The following is a 12626-nucleotide window of genomic DNA, read 5'->3' as shown; positions in this document are numbered from 1 at the left end:
GAGAAAAACAATAGTATTAAGGCACTACATGGATCTGCTGTATTCAATTGACCCAAATTCTATATCTTCATAAAGCTGGAACAAATGGGAGCTCCAACAAGGAATACATCCCTCCATGTCTGCAGTATTTCTCTTCTTTTTCTTTTCTCTTGTTAAATATATATTTCTTTTGCCTGTGTCTGTAAGTGTGGCTCATTCAACAGCCAGTGAGGTAGTTATTATTAACACAGAAGAGAGCTGGAGTAGTTTACTGGAAAGCTTGTCTTACAGCAAATGCAAAGCAAAGGTTTAGGTGAATCAATTTGCTGTTATTATTGTGTCCTTACATGGTCTCCAGCTCTGTTGAATTTACAGCCACATTTTGTATCACTTTGAACTATTAACTACTTGATTCTACTGGTTCTGCTGCCGATGATAAACCAGATGTTTTATCACAGGTCGTGGTGTGGATTCTTACAGATACTTATATGTCAGCTCCTATTCATTTCCCCAGGACCTCGGTTTATCTGCTCAGCTGTATCCAGAAAAATTATATGCAGCACTTTGAGCCCAAACTGTTGCCAATTTTTTGTTCATTTTAACCTGCCCCTTGCATTAAGGGATGTTTTTCCTTTAAAAGATTTACACTTTAAACTCCTGGGCTTACTAAAAAACAAACAAACAAATAAATAATTGCTTCCCTCACTTTTTTTGTTTTTAAATTTTCTTTAAATAACAAATTCTAAAGTTATAACTACCTCCATGGAATCATCATTGTGCTTTTTTCCACTGACTTCAATGGAACATTAAACTAGCTGAAAATCCAGAAATATAAAACCATGACCTGAGGATAGATTAACAGCCAAAATTCCCAAAGATTGCATTCTAGACCCACACTTTGTGTCTGGCTTTTTAAAGGAACCTTGTTAATGGACATTATCAATTAGAAACTGAAGTTTTGTTTAACTTAAAACATTGTTATTGATCTTTTCAATGTCTGGCTTTCAATAAAGAATTTTCATTTGAAAAGTCACAAAGATACTAAACATTAGATTTTCTATATTTTCCATTTTCAAAACACTTATTGCATAAAACATTCCTGTTGTATTCAAAATAGTCCTCTGTGAGCCTTCTAGCCAAGTTTTAGTAGATTTATTTTCAAATATTATATTATATTATATTATATGTGAATCATGGTCCCTTAGCTCGAGTTCTGAAAAAGAACTGTGAGAACTCATTGGGGAAAGGGGATTTTATTTTTTTTTTTTTTTTATCATGTGTCTTACAGTAAATGTATATAGATTTGGGGCTGGGGTATGGAATAGATGGCAATACCTTTTCTTAATAACTTTTCTTGATTGCTTTACCCAGAATGAACATTCCCATATTCTCTCTGCACATACAGAAGGTATAAAAAGTCAGTATGTCAAAAGGAGAAAAAACCCTGTGGGATCTAAGAGATTTGTAAGTGGACAATGTTCATGTGATTTATAACACTTCTGATTCAAGACAATGCTGGACTTCTGGTGCTTCTGTTTTCCAGGACAGATCTTCAAGGCTGGCCGTGCTTTCCACAGGAGTTTGGAGCAGATGGAGCAGATGAATTTGGGGGTTGGAACCGGATGATCTTGAAGTTCCCTTCCAACCCAATCCATTCTATGAATTTTAAAGGTCCCTCTATACATAAATCATTCTCGTGGTTCTACAGTTTTGTATCAAAGGCGGTGAGAAAGTCTTTTTTCCCGGAGGAAGTGTATGTGCAACTTGCAATCCACTTGTGAGACTTAGAAAGTTGGAGGAAAGAAAAATGCTGTTTTAAAATCAACTTTTTCCCCATCTCTTGGGTACAAAAGCACTGACAGTTTTGATTTTGGGGCTTAAATTATATCGCAGTGGCTGTTGAAAACTGCAGACTGAAATGTCAGTGTTGCTGGAATATAATAGCAGTGCGCCAGTAAATATCTCCGGATTTAGCTCTCACATATTCTTTTTTTATTTAGTATTCCATCAATAACTTTGTTGTACATGCTTTCACAAAGATAGTTCATTTCTTTCAAGGTGGTTTAACTGCCTAGCAACCTTACAAAAATAAATTTCAGTGTTCTGTAGTAACGGCTGAAAACAGTGGAGCTTACATTAATGCAACTGTGATGTTTTGAGAGGTAGTGACTGAAAGGCCCTGGCTCTTTTTTTTTTTTTTGTCAGAATTAATTCTAAGAGAAGGTATTTTTTAAGGACTTAATGAAGCCTATTGATAAAGAATCAAGTAAAATATGGCTATTAAGTAAATCATCCTACTTAAATTGTGACTTTAAAAGATGTCAATGAGATATGGGCATTTGCACATTCTTTGTGCCTTTGAAAATGCTGTTTTCTTCCCAGGAGAAATAGTAAATTGAAGGTTTCTGGAAAAAAATAAAACCAACTATAAACTGCTAAGCATTTATCTCACTCAGCCCCCAGAGATGTAGATGGCTGTTCTAGTGTGAATGACATATCCAGTCTTACAAAGATTTAAGTGTGAAACTGCAAACACTTATTACCAATTTCAGAGCTTACTTATCTGAGTAGTTCCACCCATAGAATTGTAGTTACAATTTACAAACAGAAATGATGTGTTAAGTAGTTTCTAGAAGATCATGCTTGGGTGAAAATTTGATCTTGCAGAGGTGACTACAGACTGTATAGGAAGAAAACTCTTAAATGATGGAATCACTAAAGTGTCTGATCATTTGTAAGTATGGAATGAGGTCAAATGAGCTTCAAATTCAACACACAATTATATTGTGAACCTTCTGATGTTGAAGGCTACCAGAGGGAAATCACAGAATCATTTCTGACACAGTCCAGGTTGCCACTGGCTTTTTGCCCACCTGGGCACATGCTGACTCATGTTCAGCTGCTGTCAATCAGTACCCCCAGATCCTTTTCTGCTGGACAGTTTTCCAGGCACTCCTTCCCCAGCCTGTACTGTTGCATGGGGCTGTTGTGACTCGAGTGCAAGACCCAGCACTTGACGTTGTTGCACTTCATACCATTGGCCTCCACCCATTGATCCATTGTGTCCAGATCCCTCTGCAGAGCCTTCCTACCCTCCAGCACTGAACACTCCTGCCCATCCTGATATCATCTGCGAACTTGCTGAAGGTGCCCTTGATCCCCTCATCCAGATCATAAACTATGATATTAAATAGGATTGGAACCAATACTGAGCCCTGGGACTCAGTAGTGACTGGTTGCCGACCGGATTTCAGTCCATTCACCACCACTCTCTGGATCTGGCCATTCAGCCAGTTTTTAACCCAGTGAAAAGTGCACCCTTTGGAGCCATGGGAAAGACATTTCTCCAAGATAATGTTGTGGGACACAGTGTAAAAGGCTTTACTGAAGTCCAAGTAGACAACATCCACAGCCTTTTCTTCATCCGCTTAAGCAGGTTACCAAGTGGGACTTGCTTTTCCTAAACCTGTGCTGGCTGGGTCTGATCCCTTGTCCATCCTGTATGTGCCATGTGATCACGCTCAGGAAGATCTGCTCCATAACCTTGCCAGACACCATGGTCAGGCTGATAGGTCTGTAGTTTCCCAGAGCCTCCTTCCAGCCCTTCTTGTAGAGGGGTGTCACATTTGCAAACCTCCAGTCAACTGAGATTTCCCCAGTTAGCCAGGATTTGTGATCACTTGTAAGTGGCAAGTGTTTCCTCTCTTACACCTGCAGAAACAAACCTCACAACTGTAACCTGAAAAAGTGACCAAGGAGTGACGAAGAGCCATAATCTGAGCTACCCTTTCAGTTTAGGGAAGAGTTGGTTGACAGACAAGACTTTCAGACTGTGTTTCAGAGACTGAAGTATGCACACTTTTCTTACACTGATTGCATATTTTTACGGTGATAATTTAATAGTAGCATCCAGCTTCCACCAGCCAAGGCACACTGTGACACACAACCCTCTGTGAATCAAGAATTGAGAACCTGGGGCCATGTCTATGCTAGCAAATTAAACGGAGCCAGGAACTGTCCTTTGGCACTGAAACTCAATTGCCTACCTTGTTCGATTGTTGGAATCGTTCCTGGTATTCTTTTAGTCAACAGCACTGTCCCAAATCATTCCTCATCACAGCTCAGTAATTAGGACAGGCAAGCAAGCATTACCAATAAGCAGCTTCCATACAGCTACACTTGCCTGGAGGGTGAGAGGGTGAGGGGGTTTAGACGTTGTAGAGTAGCCCTTTCAATGCCCAGGTGCTTCACTGAGAGAGTGTGGCTACTAAGCATGCATAAATTTTTAGTATAAATTGGGTTTATGCATTCTGATTTTTTTACTTTTACTCCAAGTAAAATATTATCTGAATGCTCCATTCCAAGCTTGCCTGCTGATGTCCAACAAGTATTTGAGGAAAAATAGATCTAAGACTGGAAGGAGTTAAGTGATGAGTCCTGATTTTAGAAGCAGGAGTTTCACCTCCACAAATAAAATGCAGACTCATGACTGGAGAAAGCATATTGCTGACTTAGTGACTGTTCTTTCATCAATGTAGCTTTATTTTCCCTATTTTTAAATCACCTTTTTTTTTCTCATTGTTTTGAAAAGAAGGTGCTGTTCATGCTAGGGCTTTGCCCTGGTATTAGCAGCTGGCCACCATCGGTTGCACCACTTCAAAGTGCCAGTAAAGCATCAATGACTTGAACCACTGCAGCTGGGATGATGTGAGCTCTGCTACTTTCTGCAATGGGAGCAGCTCTAAGCTTTGTACAAGCAGGAGTTGTACCTGTCTGCTGTGCGGGGCAGCTGTGCCAGGGATTGGAATGTGGAAAACCGGCAGAATGATGGAACCTCAGATGTGTCGTTCTTATCTGATTGTTATTCATTCTGTCCTGGTGCTCTGGCTCAGACCTCAATATTCTTCTCTCACTCTCGATGTGAGCTCATGATATGAGTTCACCATGTAGATATGCAGCAGGTATGAAAGAACTAGGAAAATGAACTGTTAAGCTTATACTGATCCAGTGCAATCCTTTGGAAAACCTTACACTTCAGAGGGAATTTTTGCTAGGTGGTACTTAAAATTACATTTTCAGTGGAAATTATTCAGGATTTTTTCTTCGGTTTTTTTTTTTTTTCACAAATCCCAAAGTATTTTTTCTAAGCTGAAGAAAATTTAGGCTCTCTGATCCTTCCATGTCTTCTCCAGTATTATGTTTCACCCTTTGCAGAGCTTATCTGTTGTCCCAGCACTTCTATCTCCTAGTGAGGTCTTTTCTTAGAGGTCCAATATCCATAAAAGTATTTGTAACCATTAATCTCAGAGACTGGATTACTTGTATGAATGGAGTAATCAGGAACCGCAGGTCTCCCTCTTGAATTATCTTAGCTGCTGACAGGTTTCACTGTTTCCTTGCTCCACCTTCTCTCTCAAAGTACAGTAAGTCCACACTCACAGACCTGTTTGGAACATGTCCTGCTTAAATGCCACAGACAATAATAAATCAAAGTGAAACTGTTACATAAATAGGCTGGAATAAAGCTGGCTTTGCGTGCTGCCAGCCTACCTGAGGGAGATCTGGTTGTCCTTAACAATAACATTAACTTTAACTTATAATAATTTAACAAGCTTATATATTAAGAAGAGAGATATACAAGTATGGAAACATCAAAAGAGATCAGAAAAAGCTTGATGAAAACCTTTTCTGTCAGAATGCACTGTGACTTGAAATACTTTGCAGATCAGGTTTCTTGGATTCCTTTTCAGGAATTCTCTTTTAGAAGAAAACCCAGGAGGAAATTGCTGACCTTTTGACTTTTGTAGAATCAAATATTTAAATTTTACTATCAATACATCATTTTGATGTGTGTTCTCAGCAGAGTGGGTGCTGTGATGCTAACTTTAATCATAACACTAACCTCTTGCCATTGCACCTCCTGACCATGGAATCTCTCTGAAGAACAGTCTGCAAAACAAATCTAGTGCTTCTTCATAGAGTGAAAAAGTGCTTCACAGAGATGAAGGGTGAGTCACTGATCTCACTGACGGTCACTTAAAACCAGTGTACAGGATCTTTCCTTTTAATCACTGCAGAGATCAGGCAGCAGCTGGCTTAGTATCCAGCCATAAACCCACAGAAAGTCAGCAAAGTTACTCCACAATCCTCCACATTTCCTGCACCTGGCCAAAGACACAACTCCATTATCTCTTTTACCTCCCACTTCTGCTGGATCAATGTGGATATACCTTCATCTCTTCTGAGGGACTCAGAGCCCTTGATGTTCCTAGTGGAGCATTAAGAGGATCTTGGATAACAGCCCTGGAAAGGTTAGGTTGGAAGCCTGCTAGTTACGTGATTCATCTGACTTAACATTAGGTGTCTGCCACTTGCCTAGGCTTTTATTATAGTCAGTGGTGACCTGATCAGTAAAGTGCATGGAGATTAGTGTATGATTCATCTGGCCAAATGCAGCTCTCTCCTTTAGGGTGAGATGAATCATGCCACGAACCACTAACTCTACTGACTAACTCTTGGCTGACTGCGAAGACATCCCAGAGTGACTTGCTTAGAGGTAAAAGTCTAACTCTATAAATACTCACATTTAGCTAAACAAATTCCACTTCACACCTCTTAAGGGCTCTCAACACTTTGGAAATATCTTTGACACCTGCATTTGGACACCTGAAAAAGTTTGCGTTTGAGTAATCATACTCGAGAATCCTGCTAAAATTATGGTGTCCCTCCTGATGCTTAATCCAATTATATTGCTGAGAGGACATAAATGGTGACTCTTCCTGGTACACTACACTCAGGTGTGTTTTAATACTTTCCCAGAGTTGTGGGAGAAGGCTTTTTTCTCAAGGAAGCAACAAATATGTTGTGGAAAGGATTCAAATGATTCAGCTTGAAGACCTACAGTGAAGTAAATAGGTGCAGGGGATTCACTTACCTCCCCTCCAGACTGTTCTAAGCACCTGGTAATGAAAACCTTTTCTGGATGTGAGGTGATATTGTTTGTGGAGGAGAAAAAAGAAGTTCAGTCAACTTCAGTTTGTCTTCTGCTGCACTGTTCTGTGGGATTAATATCATGTTTCTGACAAACTCAGAGGGAGTCCTGGCCTTGACTTTAGCAAAGCCCAGATTTCATACCAGAAGGGTAAAGTTGAAAAACTTACACAGCTTTGAGCTGTGATTACAAAAACCAAAATAGCACTTGGAGTTTTCAGTTAGGGTTTAACTTTTGGGATCAAATTAAACTACATATAATAGATATCCTACTAAAAGCAAATGAGGAATGATCTGTCCAGCTGCATAATAATAGTATTTTTCTTCCTACATATTCCCTTTTATAAACTGTGATAAGGAGAGTCAACACAGTTGCTCACAGAATTAATCATGACTTGGGCATCATATAATCAGAAGACTGTGGATAGAATAAAATTTTACTAAAGCTAAATATTCATTTAAAGCATAAAATTACCAGTAGAGGTTATCAGGATGTTATCAATAAAGGAATAACTAGAGTTCAAAACCAAAATAAAATTAAAAAAAAAATCTATTTTGAATAAGAAATGCTCTGGAAAATCATGGAGTCATAGAACAGTTAAGGTTGAAAGGGACCTTCAAAACCATCTAGTTCCATCCCTCTGCCATAGACAGGGACACCTTCCACTAGACCAGGTTACTCAGACTCACATCCAGCCTGGCCTTGACACCTCGAGGGATGGGGAATTTTTAATAATGACTAAAATTATTAATGATGCTTCAGACTAAGGAAAACCATTACCCTTGTTTATGTTCTGGATGTGGCCTCTAGGTGTTACTGAAAGCAGGACACTGAAAAATTTAGAGAAGGTGCCTATATCAGGGCTTGAAAGAGTATAGTTCAGGTGTTGGTTGTATTGTATGTGTCATATTTCTCCTTACAGATAAATTTAAAAGAAACATCTGCAATGCCCTCCTGGCACTGCAGATTTAATGCTAACACAGTACAATTTAATCATATGCTGTAGCAGGTGTTTAGCAGACTATTCAGGGCATTAGCAGAGAGTAAGACCAGAGCTGTTGTCTAGGGGAATGAACAATGTGATGTGAGAGGCTGTTCAGTAGTTCCCAGAAATGGTATGAATACCTTGATATACTCCTCACATGGATATAGTGCTGCAAGAATATAATGAGGCATTCTGTGCTGGGAGGACACATCTGGGGATTCCTGAAGAAATCTGAATGTGTTTCTTTTGCCTTTCCAATGCCCTGTCCTCTCACAGTGACCTAGAAAAAGTCTTACAGGACACATGAATCTCCATCTCCATTGCTGCTTCACCTTTTTTTTTATTATTATTCTTTTTGGAAAGTAACCTATTATCTTGCACATAAAAATATTCCAGAAAGGTTTTATGAGAAATTAACCCTAATTATACATTTCATTCTCTTTCAGGGAATAACCCAGAGCCTTGAAAGCCATTTCATTATATAGCTCTAAATGAGCTCATCTAGGCTGTATATAGGTGATACATATATAATATATATATATATGTTTGAATTGCTTCTGTTTATTAAATATTTGTACTGTAATGAAAAGAAAGAGTGTAACTTTTTATTTTTTATCCATAAGGTGAATTGCCTAAGGAAAGGAGAGTGCTACCAAGGTATGGGAAAATTATCTCTACAAATTTCCATCACAGAAGTCAACATGAGCAAAGAGTAATCCAAAGGGGAAGTAATTCCATGTTTATAACTGAAAGAGGCTGAGCCTTTTTTAATCCATTCTTTATATTAATTATTGTCTTTGGAAAGAAGGCTGCAGATTTTCTTTCCCGTATTTTATGGTGTATATTTCACTTAGATGGAGCCATCTGTGGAACTATTATCTGCACACAGAGACAGCCAAACTCTTTATTTCAGTTTAGACCTTCCCTATAGGGTGAATTTTCTGCTACAGACACCAGGATGACTCAATTAGATGATTATGATAAGGTGAACTGAGCCTTATTCACAGTTCTTTGCTAGTGAATATCTAATTACTACAGCACAGGATGGGACACTTACTCTGTAAAGCATTGAAAATGAAGAGAGGAGCAAAGAAAGGATGTTTTTCTGGTTTGCCTAAAGTCAGATTATTAGAGATGGAGAGAAGGTTTCAAATCATTGGTCTAAATGTGTTAGAGTGATTTTGCATTTGGGCTTCGTTTAATAAGCCTATTTCGTGGGGAACAAAATATTTTCTGAAGCATAAATAATTCTGAGTTCCTCAGAAATGTCTCATATTAAACCACCTCTCAAGAAAAGCATGCAGGGAATGGAGAGCAGTTTTAAAATGTGATCAGAACTGCTCTCTGAAGCAATACACACCCAACACAGAGGAACCTGAGAGGAGTCTTCTCAGACTGCTTGCTGTCCCTAAAAGACAAGGGACTCTGCGTAGCATTGGGATGCTCTCCTCAAGGACCATATACTAACTGAGATTTGTTGAAGAAGTTCTTAATCTTCTCAGTGTTTCTCCACCACCACCTTTCCCCTCCTTTTGGAGTATATTCCCAGAGATGCTGATCACCTTCCTTTCAGGAAAGCATTTCCCCATTCCTTTAGATCCCATTCCTTTAAAACTAAGACTCCCTGATGATTTTGGTTCACCTGGGCCTTGCAAGAGAGGCTTTTTCACTTATCAAATAACAAAGCAGCACTTATTTCTGCTCATCCACAAGTTTTGAAGAACTACCTTCTCACAGTAAAAAATACATGTCTTAAACTAAAAAGAATGGTGATTTCTCTCAGTTCTACCTAGGAATTGTTGCTGAGCATTGGCAGTGCCATGAGTGAGGAGCTTAAGCAGCTCCAGTCCAGCTTTTGTGTGACAGATAAGTACAGCTGCTCTGTGATTTCTAGTCTTAATAACGATGTTTTTAGCAGTCCCAGAATCAGGACGGGACAGATTGCTGCATCTGAAAATATGATGTATGATGTTGTATTAAAGCTGTTAGGCAGCTGAATCTTAAACTTGGTGTGATTTCTACAGACACGTGTGGCTGGTTACTGAAGGTAAATAAGTCATTAACATGCAAAAACATTTATTTAGAGAATATTCGCTTCTGAACACAATATGGAGCACCGACCCTTTGGATGAACTCCAAGTTGTCAGGAGTAGAGTTGAGTGAATGATTCACAGCAAATTATGTGACTGATGAATTTTTCTTTCTGCTTATAAAGTGTCTTCAGACACAGCAGTATTTCCTGAGACTGATTTATCTCCAAATAATTTGTGGAAAAGGGAAAAAAACACAACAGAACAAAAAACCCCTTAAATCTATAGCCTGATCCTGAGAAATTTCCTTGAGAATACACACTACTCCATTCTCATGATCTAGTGCAAAAGGAGGCTTTTTTTTTAAGAAGAAAAAAAAGATGTTTCATCTAAACATGAAAGTGCTGGTAGGGAGAATTCATGGTGTTCATAAGCGTGTGTGGCAGACAAAATTCTGTAGAGTTTGTCTTTGTTTCTTTAGAGATGTTGGGTTAAAATCTGAGTAGGAAAGTGGTGTGAGTACCACTGTTGAAAAATTGCATTTGTAGATTTCTTTTGGAGGTGTTTTTTCTCTGTCTGCAGAGATGGGGCTGTTATCACTGAAGCAGTTGTTTGAGACTAGTGAAACAACTGGGTTTTGTGGAGATCCATGTTGAGGAATGTCTCAGGTTTTGGATCGATTGATCATTGGCAGTTGGGGACATGGTTTAGTGTGGACATGGTGGTGCTGGGTTAACAGTTGTACTCAATGACATTAGAAGTCTTTTCCAACCTAAATAATTCTATGATTCTATCCATATAATGCCAGGTCAGGAAGACAAAATCAAGCTGTTTTGCAAAGGATACTCGGGTATAGTTGAGTTTGGCTACAACTCATCTGGAAAATCAGAGATGTTCAGATGAACATCTCAAGCTTCAGATCAAATTTCCTAGTGGGGGGTTAGATCTGGGAGGTTTCTCACCGATCCTAACTGGCTGAGGTGAGGACAGAATCAGTTCCCACACACAGATAGCTTCTCTGTACTCAGGACTTTCCTGTCGATGGATTGGTGGAAAAAGGCATAATAAATGTCTTTGATGATGGGAATTAATGCAGTCAATGGGATATACCAGCAAGCCCCTTGAAGATCTGCTGTCTCTCTTATGCTCCCCTGATCTGCTTTTCTGTTTCTCCTCCCACACCTTGCAGTTCAGAGTTCAAGCTGGCTGAAGGAAGGTTTAGCTCTGTGAGTGCAAGATTCCCATTTCAATGGGTATTCTGCGCCCCCAGAAGGCCTTCAAGTACTACACCCCAACAGTAATACAGCTGTAAAGTCTACTGAGCTGTCTCCACACTACTATCCATGGATTTCGTCTAGAAGATTTGTAGTTCATTATTTAGTGGTTCATGGACCCGCTCAAAAATGGAAGGAATATTTTGGGTTATGCAAGTGATCTATAGTGCTTTGGGAAATCCCTTTTCCTAAAGAGCTCAAGAAGAAAACAGCTATGGTGTCGCCGGGACAGAGAGATTTCTCTGAACAATTTTTCCTGCACTCTGTAGGCCTTGCTTGCCATGGAAGTGACAAGCTGTATTGTTTATACTTATAGACTGTGTGAAAATATGTGATGCTTATACTTGTTAGCTGTGTGTCTAATTATAAGGTTTGAGAACATAATATGTTTATAGAAAGAAAACCTTGAGAAACTGAAGATAATGAAACACCTGCAAATTTAGTAAAACCCTAAAAGCAGATTAATTAGAAAGAGGTTTCTATGCCAAGGATGATTTCAGATTGCGTGGACAGAACAACAGGTCCAATGAACTGGAGACATGAGACACGTGCACAGACTGAGCTATCCAATCATCTTATTATGAGCACGTACCCCGAGCAAACTAAACTGTATAAAAGTTAACTGATTTAAATAATAAATTGACATATGCCGATCCTAAGGGTCTGTGAGCTTATGTTTGTACCTCCCCATCAATACTATGGAAACATGGATTTTTCTTTAATGGTAGAAGTACCATTGTCCCTAACCTATGTTGATTCTCTCCCTATCAATTCATGTTTAGTTAAGTGTTTAGACTGCATCATTATAACCCTTTCCTCTTATAAATGTTTCAGCCTTTCCACTAAAGCAAGATGGTTTATGTGTGTGTACAGTGTAGAGCCAATCTGCAGTGCCTCATGGCAGTGTTTGTAGAGGATGTAGTAAGAGTTTAGTGCCATCTCTGGGGAATTGGGCCACTATTATTTACAGTCATGTGAGTGTAACTCCTTGCATATAATTTCTGAAATGTCACCCTGATACAGTATATATCAAAGTCTGAAATTCTGTGCATGTTTATGCCATCAGGTTTTGGCATGGATTCGGAATTTGAAAAGCAGAAACTGGTCCCACTAAATAATATGAAACTTGTGGAATCATGCCAGCTGCTTCCTGCTAATGTGACCTTTTCTTCCATGTTTCTCTTTCCCTGTCTTGCTGATGGATAGGATGATTTTAAGAGAATTTAATACATGATAGGGCTGCCAGATTTGGATCCACATCCAATTATTTCCAAAGGTCAGAGGCACTTGCACTGGGCATTCTTGTTTGCATTCCTTCTCCTAATTTCCAGGAACGCTGGTGACAAAAATAAAGCAGGGAATAACTC

This window comes from Chiroxiphia lanceolata, chromosome 1 (genome assembly GCF_009829145.1).
Source record: "Chiroxiphia lanceolata isolate bChiLan1 chromosome 1, bChiLan1.pri, whole genome shotgun sequence".
NCBI lineage: Eukaryota > Metazoa > Chordata > Aves > Passeriformes > Pipridae > Chiroxiphia > Chiroxiphia lanceolata.
Note: the sequence above shows the minus strand (reverse complement) of the source record.